This window comes from Erinaceus europaeus, chromosome 2, assembly GCF_950295315.1.
Source record: "Erinaceus europaeus chromosome 2, mEriEur2.1, whole genome shotgun sequence".
Taxonomy (NCBI): Eukaryota; Metazoa; Chordata; class Mammalia; order Eulipotyphla; family Erinaceidae; genus Erinaceus; species Erinaceus europaeus.
The window spans coordinates 194,777,414-194,790,420 of record NC_080163.1 but is presented as its reverse complement, the minus strand read 5'-3'; positions in this window follow the sequence as shown (position 1 = coordinate 194,790,420).

Genomic DNA, 13,007 nt, shown 5'->3' with positions numbered 1-13,007 from the left:
GTTTTTTAAAAAAATGAAAACAAGGGGGAGTTGGGTGGTAGTGCAGCGGGTTAAGTGCACGTGGTGCAAAGCTCAGAACCGGCATGAGAATCCTGGTTTGAGCCCCCAGCTCCTCACCTACAGGGGAATCGCTTCACAGGCCGTGAAGCAGGTCTGCAGGTGTCTTTATCTTTCTTTCCCCCCTCTGTCTTCCTCTCCTCTCTCCATTTTTCTCTGTCCTAACGATGACGACATCAATAACTACAACAACAATAAAAAACAAGGGCAACAAAAGGGCAAATAAATAAATATAAAAAAGGGGAAAATGGATACAAATCGAGTTTTTAAACAGGCAAACTGTGGCTGGGAAAGCAGGTCAACTACAGCAGGTCTTGCAGGCCTGAGACTCCCAGTTCAGTCGTCAGAGCCATATGTACTGGAATGCTGTTCTGATTTGTCTCGTGATGAAATAAAAGACAAATTTTTTTGGTGACAGGACCAGTGAAATCATATGTATAAGGCCCAAATCTCATAAAATAAATAAGAAGAAAAGGAGCTGGTTGGCGGTGCACCCAGTAGAACATATACATTGTCATGCTCAAGGACCCAGGTTCAAGGCCTCAGTCATCACCTGCCGAGAGGAAGCTTCATGAATGATGAAGCAGTACTACAGGTGTCTCTCTTTTTGTCTTTCCCTATCTCTCCTTTGCTGATTTCTCTTAGTTTCTGTCTAATAAATACATAAAATATGAAAAAAAATGAGGACCTCATGCTTGAGAATCCAGCACTTGATCCATGGTGGCAAATATTGCTAAGGGTGATTTCACAGAAATACATATATACACAGACAGACAGGTACAAAGACGTCACTGCAGCAAATCCTGTAACAGCAAAGCAGCTGGACACCTGGCAACTGGCTTAAATGGTGAGAATTCCCACACAGGAGTCTCTGCAGGTTCACCGTTCAGGTGAGTGATCTCGCCGGCCTGAGAAGTTTGCTGTCTTAAATAGATCAGGGATGGTCCAACTGGGAAGGTGACATTGAAACAGAGACTGAAGGAAGAGAGGTGAGATATTTGTGAGTGGGTATTTGGAGAAAGAACATCCCAGGCAACGGATTCAACCAATGTAAAGGTCCTGAGTCCAAAAAGGGGCTTGGCATGTGGAGCAGTCTGGGAGGTGGAGTAGTGCTTGAGTAATGGATTTAAAAGCATTAGATCCTGAGTTTGATACCTGGCATGGCATGTGCCAGAGTGATGCTGTGGCTTTCACTCTCTCCCCTCCTCATAAATAAATGTACTAAAAAACAGAAACAACTCCTCACCAAGGTGTCCTGGAGCCTCAACTCTCCAGAGCCCTAATCCACAAAGGAAAGATAGAAACAGTCTGGGGGTGGTCCAGGAGGTGGCACAGTGGATAAAGCATCGGACTCTCAAGCATGAGGTCTTGAGTTCAGTCCCTGGCAGCACATGTACCAGAGTGATAGCTGGTTTTTCCTATCCTATATTTCTCAATAAATCTTAAAAAGAAGGAAGGAAAGAAGTAGGTCGAGTGTATGTATCAACCTGTTAATGCCCATGTTCAGAAGAGAAGCAATTATAGTAGCCAGAACTACCTTCTGTACCCCCAAAAGATTTTTGGTCTATACTCCCAGAGGGGGAGAAATGTTAGGGGAAGATGACTAGAAGGCTCTGAAACCCAATTCTGTCGGGACCCAGAGAGAGGAAGGGAAAAAAGGAGAGACATTTGGAAGTAGTAATAGGTGTAGGTATGACTTAAAAGGTAAGAGAAGACAGGACAAAGGAAAATATGGGCAAAAGTATATAGAGATAGATAGTTATGTAAATAATAGTCAGTGCATATATGTGACCTTGGGAGAACCGCTGCAGTTTCTTTTTTTTTTCTTTCTTTATTTTTAAATATTCTGTTTTTGTTGCCCTTGTTTTATTGTTGTTATTGATGTCGTCGTTGTTCGATAGTACAGATAGAAATGGAGAGAGGAGGGGAAGACAGAGAGGGGGAGAGAAAGAGAGACACCTGCAGACCTGCTTCACTGCCTGTGAAGCGACCTCCCTGCAGGTGGGGAGCCGGGCTCCAACCGAGATCCTTAGGCCAGTCCTTGCGTTTTGCGCCACCTGTGCTTAACCCGTTGCGCTACTGCCTGACTCCCACAAGAATGAATTTCTTTCTTTTTTTTTTTAATATTTATTTTATTTATTCCCTTTTGTTGCCCTTGTTTTATTGTTGTAGTTATTGTTGTTGTTGTTGTTGTTGTTGGATAGGACAGAGAGAAATGGAGAGAGGAGAGGAGGGGAAGACAGAGAGGAGGAGAGAAAGATAGACACCTGCAGACCTGCTTCACCATCTGTGAAGCGACTCCCCTGCAGGTGGGGAGCCGGGGGCTTGAACCGGGATCCTTATGCCGGTCCTTGTGCTTTGCGCCACCTGCGCTTAACCCGCTGCGCTACAGCCCGACTCCCCACAAGGGTGAATTTCATAAACTTGATTGGTTGATTGAAGGGAGAGAAAATAAACAGATCATCACTTTTACTATATGTAGTACTGGGAAATGAACTCGGGATCTCACACATGCAAATCCTGTGCTCCCAGAGTTACCTTCATAGACGCACTAGCGCACCCGAACACACTGCACCAAGGACTCATGATGTGTGACACTGCTGAGTGGCCTCTTGGACTCAATTTATTTTTCATTTCTTGAGAGAGAGAGAGGAGAGACACCACAGCACTAGTTCACCATCCATGGAGTTTCCTGGGCCATCCATGGTAGTTAATGTGCTGGGTGCTCAAATCCAGGGCCTCATACACTATAAGGAATGTGTTCTACTGAGTGAACTACCTTCCAGTATTTTAAAATGTTACTCTCCTATTTTTATGAGGAGGTGGATGTGGAGGAGGAGGAGATGAGAGAAGAGGAGGAGGAGAGAGAAAGAACAGAGCACTGCTCAGGCTCAGCTCTGGCATATGGCCATGCTGGGGATCAAACCAGGGTCATGAAGAATACAAATCCTGTGCTCCAATGTCTGAACCATATGTGTGGACTTCGTGGTATGGGCCTCAGTCCCATTACATCCACCTCTATAATCTCTTTCTCCCCATAACTCAAGTCTCTCTTCTGCTGAGAAATCTCCCAGAGCTAGCATCTCCTCTCCTCACAGTAAAAACCAAAATCCTTACTAAGGCCCAGAGACCCCCACATAAGATAGGTATTCTTTCCATTCTCTTCCCTTCCCTCTCCTTGCTCCCAAGACCCCAATCTCATTGGGTTCCCTCACTGACAGTGTCTTTCTCTTTTTTTCTGTTAGTGAGTGATTTATAAAATTACCAAAAAAGGGTACAATCCTACACCATTCCCTCCACCAGACTTGTGTATATCTATTCCCTGTGTTAGAAACTGCAGTGGTGGGGAGTCGGGCGGTAGCACAGCGGGTTAAGCGCAGGTGGTGCATAGCGCAAGGACCGGCATAAGGATCCTGGTTCGGGGTCAGGCGGTAGCGCAGTGGGTTAAGTGCACGTGGCACAAAGCCCAAGGACCAGCGTAAGGATCCTGGTTCGAGCCCCCTGCTCCCCACCTGCAGGGGTATCGCTTCACAGACGGTGAAGCAGGTCTGCAGGTGTCTATCTTTCTCTCCCCCTGTCTTCCCCTCCTCTCTCCATTTCTCTCTGTCCTATCCAACAATGACGACATCAATAACAATAATAAGTACAACAATCAAAAAACAACAAGGGCAACAAAAGGATCCTGGTTCGAGCCACCAGCTCCCCACCTGCAGGGGAGTCTCATCACAATCAGTGAAGCAGGTCTGCAGGTGTCTCTCTTTCTCTCCCCTCTCTGTCTTCCCCTCCTCTCTTCATTTCTCCCTGTCCTATCTAACAACGACAACAATAATAATTACAATAAAAACAAGGGCAACAAAAGGGAAAATAAATACAAAAATTTTTTAAATTCATCCTTGTGGTGGGGGAGGTGGCACAGTGGATAAAAGCATTGGACTCTCAAGCATGAGGTCCTGAGTTCAATCTCCGGCAGCACATGTACCAGAGTGATGCCTGGTTCTTTCTCTCCTCTTATCTTTCTCATTAATAAGTAAATAAAATCTTTTTTAAAAATTCACCCTTGTAAAGAATAAAGCTCAGAGACTTGTAGTATATTCCAAGCTATGCAATGATCACAAGTTCAGAACATCTCCATCACCCCCCAAAAACTGTACCCCTTACTTGTCATCCTGCATTCCCTCATCCCCAGCAACTTCTAAGCTGTTTTTGTCTCCATCCATTTGCTCTTTTGGGACACAGAAAGCAATGCAGTGTGTGGAGTTCTGCGGCTGGCTTCTTTCACTTAGAAGTGTTTTCTAAGTGATGGACACTGCAACTCGTGTTAGTACTTTGCATCTTTTTATTGCCAGATGGCATTCCATTGTTTGGCTATGCCACATGTGACTTAGCCATTCATCATCTGAGGGACACTTGTCTTGTTTCCATTCTGGGGCTATTTTGAGTAACACCACTAATGAACACAGAATATTAGAGTCCAAGTTTGATTGTGGACATATGTTTCTATTGCTCCCAGGGAAATACCTGGGAGTGCGTTGCCGGGTCATGTGGTAACTCTTAACATTCTGAGAAACTGCCAGACTGTTTTCTGAAACAGCTGCACCACTTAATGTTGGAAGGTTGCAATTCCTTACTAACGTTTTCTGTTAACAAGATCTTTTTTTTTTAATTTTTCTATTTCTTTTTAAAAAATATTTATTTCCTTTTGTTGCCCTTGTTGTTGCTGATGTCATTGTTGTTGGATAGGACAGAGAGAAATGGAGAGAGGAGAAGACAGAGAAGGAAAGAAAGATAGATACCTGCAGACCTGCTTCACTGCCTGTGAAGCGACCTCCCTGCAGGTGGGGAGCCGGGCTGGAATCAGGATCCTTATGCCGGTCCTTGCGCTTTGCGCCATGTGCGCTTAACCCGCTGCGCTACCGCCTGACTCCCCTTTTTTCTTTCTTTTTAATTCTTTATTATTGGATAGAGACAGAGAAATAGAGAGGGGGGAGGGAGACAGAGAGGGAAAGAGACTCAGAGACCTGCAGCTCTGCTTCACCACTCATGAAGCTTTCCCCTTGCAGGTGGGGACCAGGGGCTTGAACCCAGGTCCTTGCACACTATAATGTGTGCACATAACCTTGGTGTGCCATTGCCTGGTCCCCCTAAGGTCTTCAAGGTACTCTTTTCTTTGTGGAGCTGGTGTCTCCTGTGGGCACCATTTCACCGCTACTAGACTGCTTATTGTCTTATTTGAGCAGAGCCCTGCTCATCTCGGGCTCTTGGTGGTACAATGGACCAGCATGGTTGCAGCAGCAGAGGCTGGGAGAGTTGACTGAACTGGAGAGAGACTCTGGAGATGAAGTTAATGGGGTTTCCTTCTAGATCAGTTGTGGGGTGTGAGAAAGGGAGGGGAGTCAAGAATGACCCCCCAGAGATCATCAACCTAGATGAGTAAGGTAATGAGGGTTGGGCAGGAGAGACAGCATAATGTTCTTTCAGAAAGACTTTCATGCATGAAGCACCAAATGTCCCAGGTTCAATTCCCCATACCTCCAAAAGTACACTGGTCTCTTTTTCTCTGTATCTCATTAAAATAAATAAGGGACCAGGCGCAACCAGTTCAGTGTACATGTCACCATATACAAGTTTTCACGTGGGTTCAATTGCCTGGTCCCCATCTAAGGGGGAAGCTTCACAAGCAGTGCAGCAGGTCTACAGCTGTCTCTCTTTCTCTCTCCCTTTCTATCTCTCCTTCTCCTCTCGGTCTCTCTCTGTCTTATTAAATAAAAATATATTTTAAAATGAAAAATATTTCAGTTCCCAGCACCTCCATAAGATAGAGCTGAGCAGTGCTCTGGTTTTTCTGTGTGTCTCTCTCACTAAAATAAAATATTAAAAATAAAAGATTATGGGAGTCAGGCGGTAGCGCAGTGAGTTAAGCGCATGTGGGGCGAAGCACAAGAACCTGCGTAAGGATCCCGGTTTGAGCCCCTGGCTCCCCTCCTGCAGGGGAGTCACTTCACAAGCTGTAAAGCAGGTCTGTAGGTTTCTATTTTTCTCTCCCCTTCTCTGTCTTCCCCATCTCTCTCTGTCCTATCCAACAACAATGACCTCAATAACAACAATAATAATAAGTACAACAATAAAATAACAAGGGCAACAAAAGGGAAAAATAAATAGTTTAAAATTAAAAATAAATAAATAAACAAAACATTATGAGGGTAGGTTTGAATTTGAAACCAGTGAAGTCAGATGTGCTGAGTTTGAGATCCCCCCAGACATCTAGGTGGGGAGATGCAGTGGGGGCTGGGGGGTGCCGCATATTCCCTAGAATGACTGGGGCCTTTATGTCACACTTCTTGAATAATAACAAACCTGGGCTGAAGTGGAATTCAGGGTCTTATTTCCTCCCTCTCACAAATGGGGACAGTCATACTCTTGGCCATGTCAACTTAAATAAAATATTACCCGTATATATAGAGAAAGAGGGAACTTTGTTTAATTCCAGAATTGGTATTTTTAGATGTGATGGGAGAGAAGACAGAACCCACTTGGGAACACTGGTCAGTTTCCTAGGGGGGCAGAGGTCTCCCTATACAGTACAGAGAAGAAAGGGGAACTTTACACCACAATGACATCTTTTTTTTTTTTTAAAGAGAAAAGACAAGAATGTTTCTGTCCAATAGATAAATAAAAATAATTTTAAAAATTCAAAAATGAGACAAGAGAAGGCAGGGAAACAGAAAGAGTAAAAGAGACCACAATCACCCAAGGTTCCTTCAGTGAGATGGGAGCCAGGCTTGACCCTGAGTTGTGCCCTTGACAAAGCAGCGCACTATCCCAGTGAACTATCTCGCCAGCCAGCAAAGTAAAAAGAAACAAGACTCCTGCGTGAGGGTAGATGGTGCCATTTCTGGGGAGAACAGCTCCTGTTAAGTCTCATACTATCACTTGGGGCAGAAAAGATACCCTAGGGTTGTGTTAGGTGTGTGTGTGTGTGTGTGTGTGTGTGTGTGTGTGTGTGTGTGTGTGTGTGAAGTTAGAAACAAAGGTTTTCGGGGAGTCGGGCAGTAGTGCAGCGGGTTAAGTGCACATGGCCCGAAGCGCAAGGACCGGCATAAGGATCCCGGTTCAAACCCCAGGCTCCCCACTTGTAGGGGAGTCGCTTCACAGGTGGTGAAGCGGGTCTGCAGGTTTCTTTCTCTCTGTCTTCCCCTCCTCTCTCCATTTCTCTCTGTCCTAACAACAACAATAATAACTACAACATCAATAAAAAGGGCAATAAAAGGGAAAATAAATAAATATAAATAATAATAAAAAAGAAACAAAGGTTTTCGAGCTTGTGGCTGTTGCGGTGAGCAGGCCCTCCCCGGCTTCCCTTGGCACCTGGGGGGGTGGAGGGTCTGGGCTCCAGGAGCCAGGAGGGGAGCGACTTCGCAGGTCTCGCTAAGTAAGAACAAAAGGGGGGTGTCCTTCATTTCTGAGCTCGGACAGATGATGCACTCCTCCTCTTCCCAAGTTTATTCCACAGTCAGGATGCTGAGGTGGTGCCCGTGCTCCGCGGGGCCGCACTGCACCCCTGGAGGTGAAGGTTCCAGGAGGGAAGCGGAGGTCACATGCGGTCCCCTGCGCCGGCCACTGTCGCGGAGCCGAGTTTGCCCCTGGGGCTGGGGGCTGCCCGGGCCACAGACTGTTGATGGAAACCAGCTGCAGGAGGCGCCGAGGCTCGGCGCACGCCCAGGCCCCTCCCCGGCGCCGGCAGACCCCGCTAAGGGGGACACGGGGGCGCCCTGGCTCCCCTCCCCCTCTTCCGCAGCCGAGCCCGGGGCCTTGGCACGTCCGGTGCGCCTGATGCTTTCCAGATGTGAGCCTGGCCCTCCTCCCCCACCTGGCCCCTCGGCTCCCCATCGAGAGCGGGGGAAGGGAGCCAGGGTCCAATGCTCCCCTCCACCCTCCCATCAGATCGCTACCAGGCAGCCCGGCCCGTGTCCCCGCCCCCTCTCGTCTGGCTTCCCTGTCCCGGCAGTTAAAAAAAAAAAGAAAGAAAAGAGAAAAATCGAATGGTTTGCAAATGGTTTGGAGTTGACTGCGGTAGAGACGCTCCTCCCTCCACCTCCATCTCTTCCCGGGGCTCCCGCCTCCGCCGGGACCACAGCAGTCTGCGGCTGCCTGGTCGGGATCCGCCCCCTCGGTCTCACGGTAACCACGCCCCCAACGCTATTGGCCACGCCCCTGTGTCTGTAGCCACGCCCCGCCGTCCAGTTCTCAGCTTATGGCATCTCTCCTCCCTCTCCCTTTTCCTTTCTCTCTTTCTCCTTCTCTCTCTCTCTCAAAAGGTTTTTTTTTAACCAGTTTTTTTTTTTAAAAGATTTTATTTATTTTATTGATGAGAAAGATAGAAGGAGAGAGAGAAAGGGCCAGACATCACTCTGGTACATGTGCTGCCGGGGACTGAACTCTGGCCCTCATGCTTGAGAGTCTAGTTCCTTAACCACTGCGCCACCTCCCGGACCACATAACCAAAGCTTTTAAAAAATATATATATTTTGGGAGTCGGGCGGTGGCGCAGCGGGTTAAGCGCACGTGGCACAAAGCGCAAGGACCTGCGTAAGGATCCCAGTTTGAGCCCCCGGCTCCCCACCTGCAGGGGAGTCGCTTCACAAGCGGTGAAGCAGGTCTACAGGTGTCTGTCTTTCTCTCCTCTCTGTCTTCCCCTCCTCTCTCCATTTCTCTCTGTCCTATCCAACAACAACGACATTAATAACCACAACAATGTTAAACAACAAGGGCAACAAAAAGGAAAATAAATAAATAAATAAACTTAATTTATAAAAAAATATATATTTTATTTACTTATAAATGAGAAAGAGAGGAGGAGAAGGAGAAAGAACCAGATATCAATTTGGTCCATGTGTAGCTGGGGACTGAACTCGGGACCTGGTGCTTGAGAGTCCAATGCTTTATCTGTTGTTAAAATTCGTAGGCTCTAGCTGGCCGGGCTAGCTTCACGGGGGGGGGGGGGGGGGGTAACAGAGACGCGGAGACAACGGCTGGGCAGGGATGCTGTATTTCTTTATTCAGGAACAACAATTCATAAACTAAGACAAACTAATCTTGTGCCTCTTTGTCTCTCTCTTGCAAGCTGTTTCTGTATCATAGTACCTTGGTCTTTCTAAATGTCTCTGGGTCTCTATCTCTCTTTTTCATTCATATATATATATATATATAAATATATATTTACATATATATTCTAAAGAGATATAGAAAGAGACAGACCAGAGTGCTGCTCACTTCTGGCTTATGGTGGTGCTAGGGACTGAATTGGGATCTCAGAGCCTCAGGCATGAAAGTCTTTCGCAGAACTACTATGCAATCTCCCCAGCCCAAAGTTATTTATTTAATTTAATTTAATTTTTTTTAATTTCTTTATTGGAGAATTAATGTTTTACATTCGACAGTAAATACAATAGTTTGTACATGCATAACATTTCCCAGTTTTCCATATAACAATACAACCCCCATTAGGTCCTCTGTCATCCTTCTTGGATCTATATTCTCCCTACCCACCTACCCCAGAGTCTTTTACTTTGGTGCAGTACGCCAAATTACTTAATTTCCCATTTACTTAATTTTAACCAGAGCGCTGCGCAGCTGTGGCTTATGGTGGTGCAGGGATTTGAACCCTCTGGGAGTTCAGAGCCTCGGACATGAAAGTCGTGGTATAACCATCATGTCTCCCCAGCCCTTCTCTATCTTTTCCTAAACCTCTTCCTCCAGCCACCCCTGAATATCTCTGTGTGCCCATCTGCCTGCACTTCAGTTGTCGTCCTCTGCTCGGAAGCAGCCTTCACTTTCTAGTTCTCCAGCTCCTCCCGCTGTTGCTTCCGCCAGCCTGCCTGGGGCGCCTGGCCCGGGCGGCTCCCGCCTCCTCACCAACCTGCGGGCCGCGGGCGCCCTCGTGTGGCGGGCCTGGGAGAGGTCAGGAGAGGCCAGAGTGAGCGCTGGGGGAGACACTGGGTCACTGGGTGCACACGGGTGACTGGGGGGAGGAGTGACGCCAAGGGAGTTTAATGCTGTGAGATCACATGTGACGTCAGAGGTCGCGTGTGACGTCTGCAGACCTGGTGTGACTCTGGAACCGTGTGTGCATGACTGTGAAACTTGCCTGAGTGGACACAGACAACATGCAGGGGACAGTGTGTGACTCTGGAAGGTTGGGTGTGCTCAAGCGGCTACTGGGGTGGGAGGCGGCTGTTTGTGGCATCAAGTGACAGTGTGTGTGTGTGAATGAGTATGACCGTGTACACCTGGTGAGGACAGGAATGTTGTGTGGGTCCCTCCCGCAGATGACATCGTGGGAGAGGGGGCAACACTGAATAAGTGAGTCACAGGGGTGAGAAGGCAGAGTGGCAGCCCTTTGGGGGACTGGGTGTGACAGCCACCGTGTGAGCGTGCGGTAAGAAACCGGATGTGACTTTGTGTGACGCTGAGATCAAGTGGGATACTGAGTGGCTGGAGCAGTGCCATGACAGTGTGAGAGTGTGTGACAGCTGTGTCTGAGACAGACTGCGTGGGACTCAGCTACTCAGCTAGGGAGTCTAAACATGACTCTGTGTGTGTGTGTGTGTGTGTGTGAGAGAGAGAGAGAGAGAGAGAGAGATGCAGACATCAGAGTGGTGCTAACCCAGCGTGTGTAGCTCTATATGATAGAAGAGGTGTGACAGGGACACTGCCACACTGGGAGACTGTGTAGGAACATGTGTGCCTGGGGGCTGGGTGGTAGCGCAGTGGGTTGAGCGCACATGGCATGAAGGGCAGGGACCGGCTTAAGGGTCCCAGTTCGAGCCCCCAGATCCCCACCTGCAGGAGGGGTCACTACACAGGTGGTGAAACAGGTCTGCAGGTGTCTATCTTTCTCTTTCCCTCTCTGTTTTCCTCTCCTCTCTCGATTTCTCTTTGTGCTATCCAACAACGACAGCAATAATAACAACAATGATAAACAACAAGGGCAGCAAGCAGGAAAAAAATAACCTCCTGGAGCAGTGGATTCATAGTGTAGGTACTGAGTCCCAGCGATAACATTTGAGGAAAAAAAAAAAAAAAGAACATGTGAGTCTGTTCATTTGTGGATTTGTGACTGGTATACCTTGTATCCCTTGGCGAGGGTTAAGCACACATGGCGCTGAGCACAGGGATCCATGTAAGGATCCTGGTTCGAGCCCCCAGCTTCCCAGCTGGGGGGAGGTCACTTCACAAGGGGTGAAGCAGGTCTTCAAGTGTCTATCTTTCTCTCTCCCTCTCTATTTTCTCCTCTCGACTTTTTAAGTAATTTTTAATTTTTAAAATATTTATTTATTTCCTTTTGTTGCCCCTTGTTATTTTATTGTAGTTATTATTGTTGTTGTTGATGTCGTTGTTGTTGGATAGGACTGAGAGAAGTGAAGAGAGGAGGGGAAGACAGAGAGGGGGAAAGAAAGACAGACACCTGCAGACCTGCTTCACCGCCTGTGAAGCGACTCCCCTGCAGGTGGGGAGCCGGGGGCTTGAACTGGGATCCTTAGGCCGGTCCTTGCGCTTTGAGCCACCTGCACTTAACCCGATGCGCTACTGCCCGACTCCCCTCTCTTGACTTTTCTCTGCCCTATCCAACAACAACAACAAGGGCAACAAAAATGGGAAAAATGGCTTCCAGGAGCAGCACCAAGCCCCAGAAATAACCCTGGAGGCAAAAAAAAAAAAAAAGAAAGTACTGCTCAGCTCTGGATTATGGTGATGCCTGGGATTGAATTTGGGACCTCACAGCCTCAGGCATGAAAGTCTTTTTGCATAGCTATTATGCTATCTCCTCAGCTCCAGACATAATTTTAAAAAATATATTTCACTAGCTTGTTGAACAAGTCATGATGTATTTGTGCATAGGAAAGTATGTTAGGAGTTTTCTGACAGCCCAATACTTACTTATTCATTTATTGGACAGAAACAGAAAGAAGCTGAGAGGGAAGGGGGAGAGAGGGAGAGAGACACCTGCAGCCCTGCTTCACTACACATGAATCTTCCCCATGTAAGTGGGGATGGGGGGGTTGAACCTGGGACTTTGCACATGACACTGTGCATGCATAACAGAATATGCTATCACCCAGCATCTCCATAATTTTCTTTTCTTTCCTTTGCCTCCAGGGTTATCACTGGGGCTCGGTGCCTGCACCAAGAATCCATTGCTCCTGAAGACTATTTTTCCCCCTTCTGTTGCCCTTGTTGTTTATCATTGTTGTGGTTATTGTTATTGTTGTTATTGATGTCATTGTTGTTGGATAGGACAGAGAGAAATGGAGAGAGGAGGGAAAGATAGAGGGGGGAGAGAAAGCTAGACACCTGCAGATCTGCTTCACCACTTGTGAAGCGACCATCCTGCAGGTGGGGAGCCAGGGGCTCAAACCAGAATCCTTAACCTGCTGCACTACTGCCCGACCCCCCATAATTTTTATAATATTCTATGTGCTAGTGCAAGACAAAGGTTTCCCAGGGTTAATAACATGTCACCGTGTAAGGTTGGTTCTGAGAAAGTGTCTGTAAATGTGTTGTATGACACCTTAAGAGACTGTGTGTGACCCTGTGTCAAACTGTCTTTTTTCACTTTCTCTCTCACCAGAGCATTGCTCAGCTCTGGCTAGTGGTGGAGTCCCGGATGAAACCTGGGACCTCTTACATGCGGGTCCTCAGTGCTCTCTTACTGGCTGCTGTTGGTACATCTGACTGTTCGTGTGACAGAAGGGGCTGTGTGTGACCATGTGACAGGGACCGTGGGAGGTTGGAGAGCAGGTCATGAGACTTGTGGCCACAGTCTGAATCTGCCTGTGATGCACAGGGGAGCTTGTGTGGTGAAAGAGGACGTCTGTGATGGGGTGACACTGAGGTAGCAGGTGGAGCGGGTGGGAGAGAATCCCAGAGCACAGCTGCAGAGATGTGTGTGT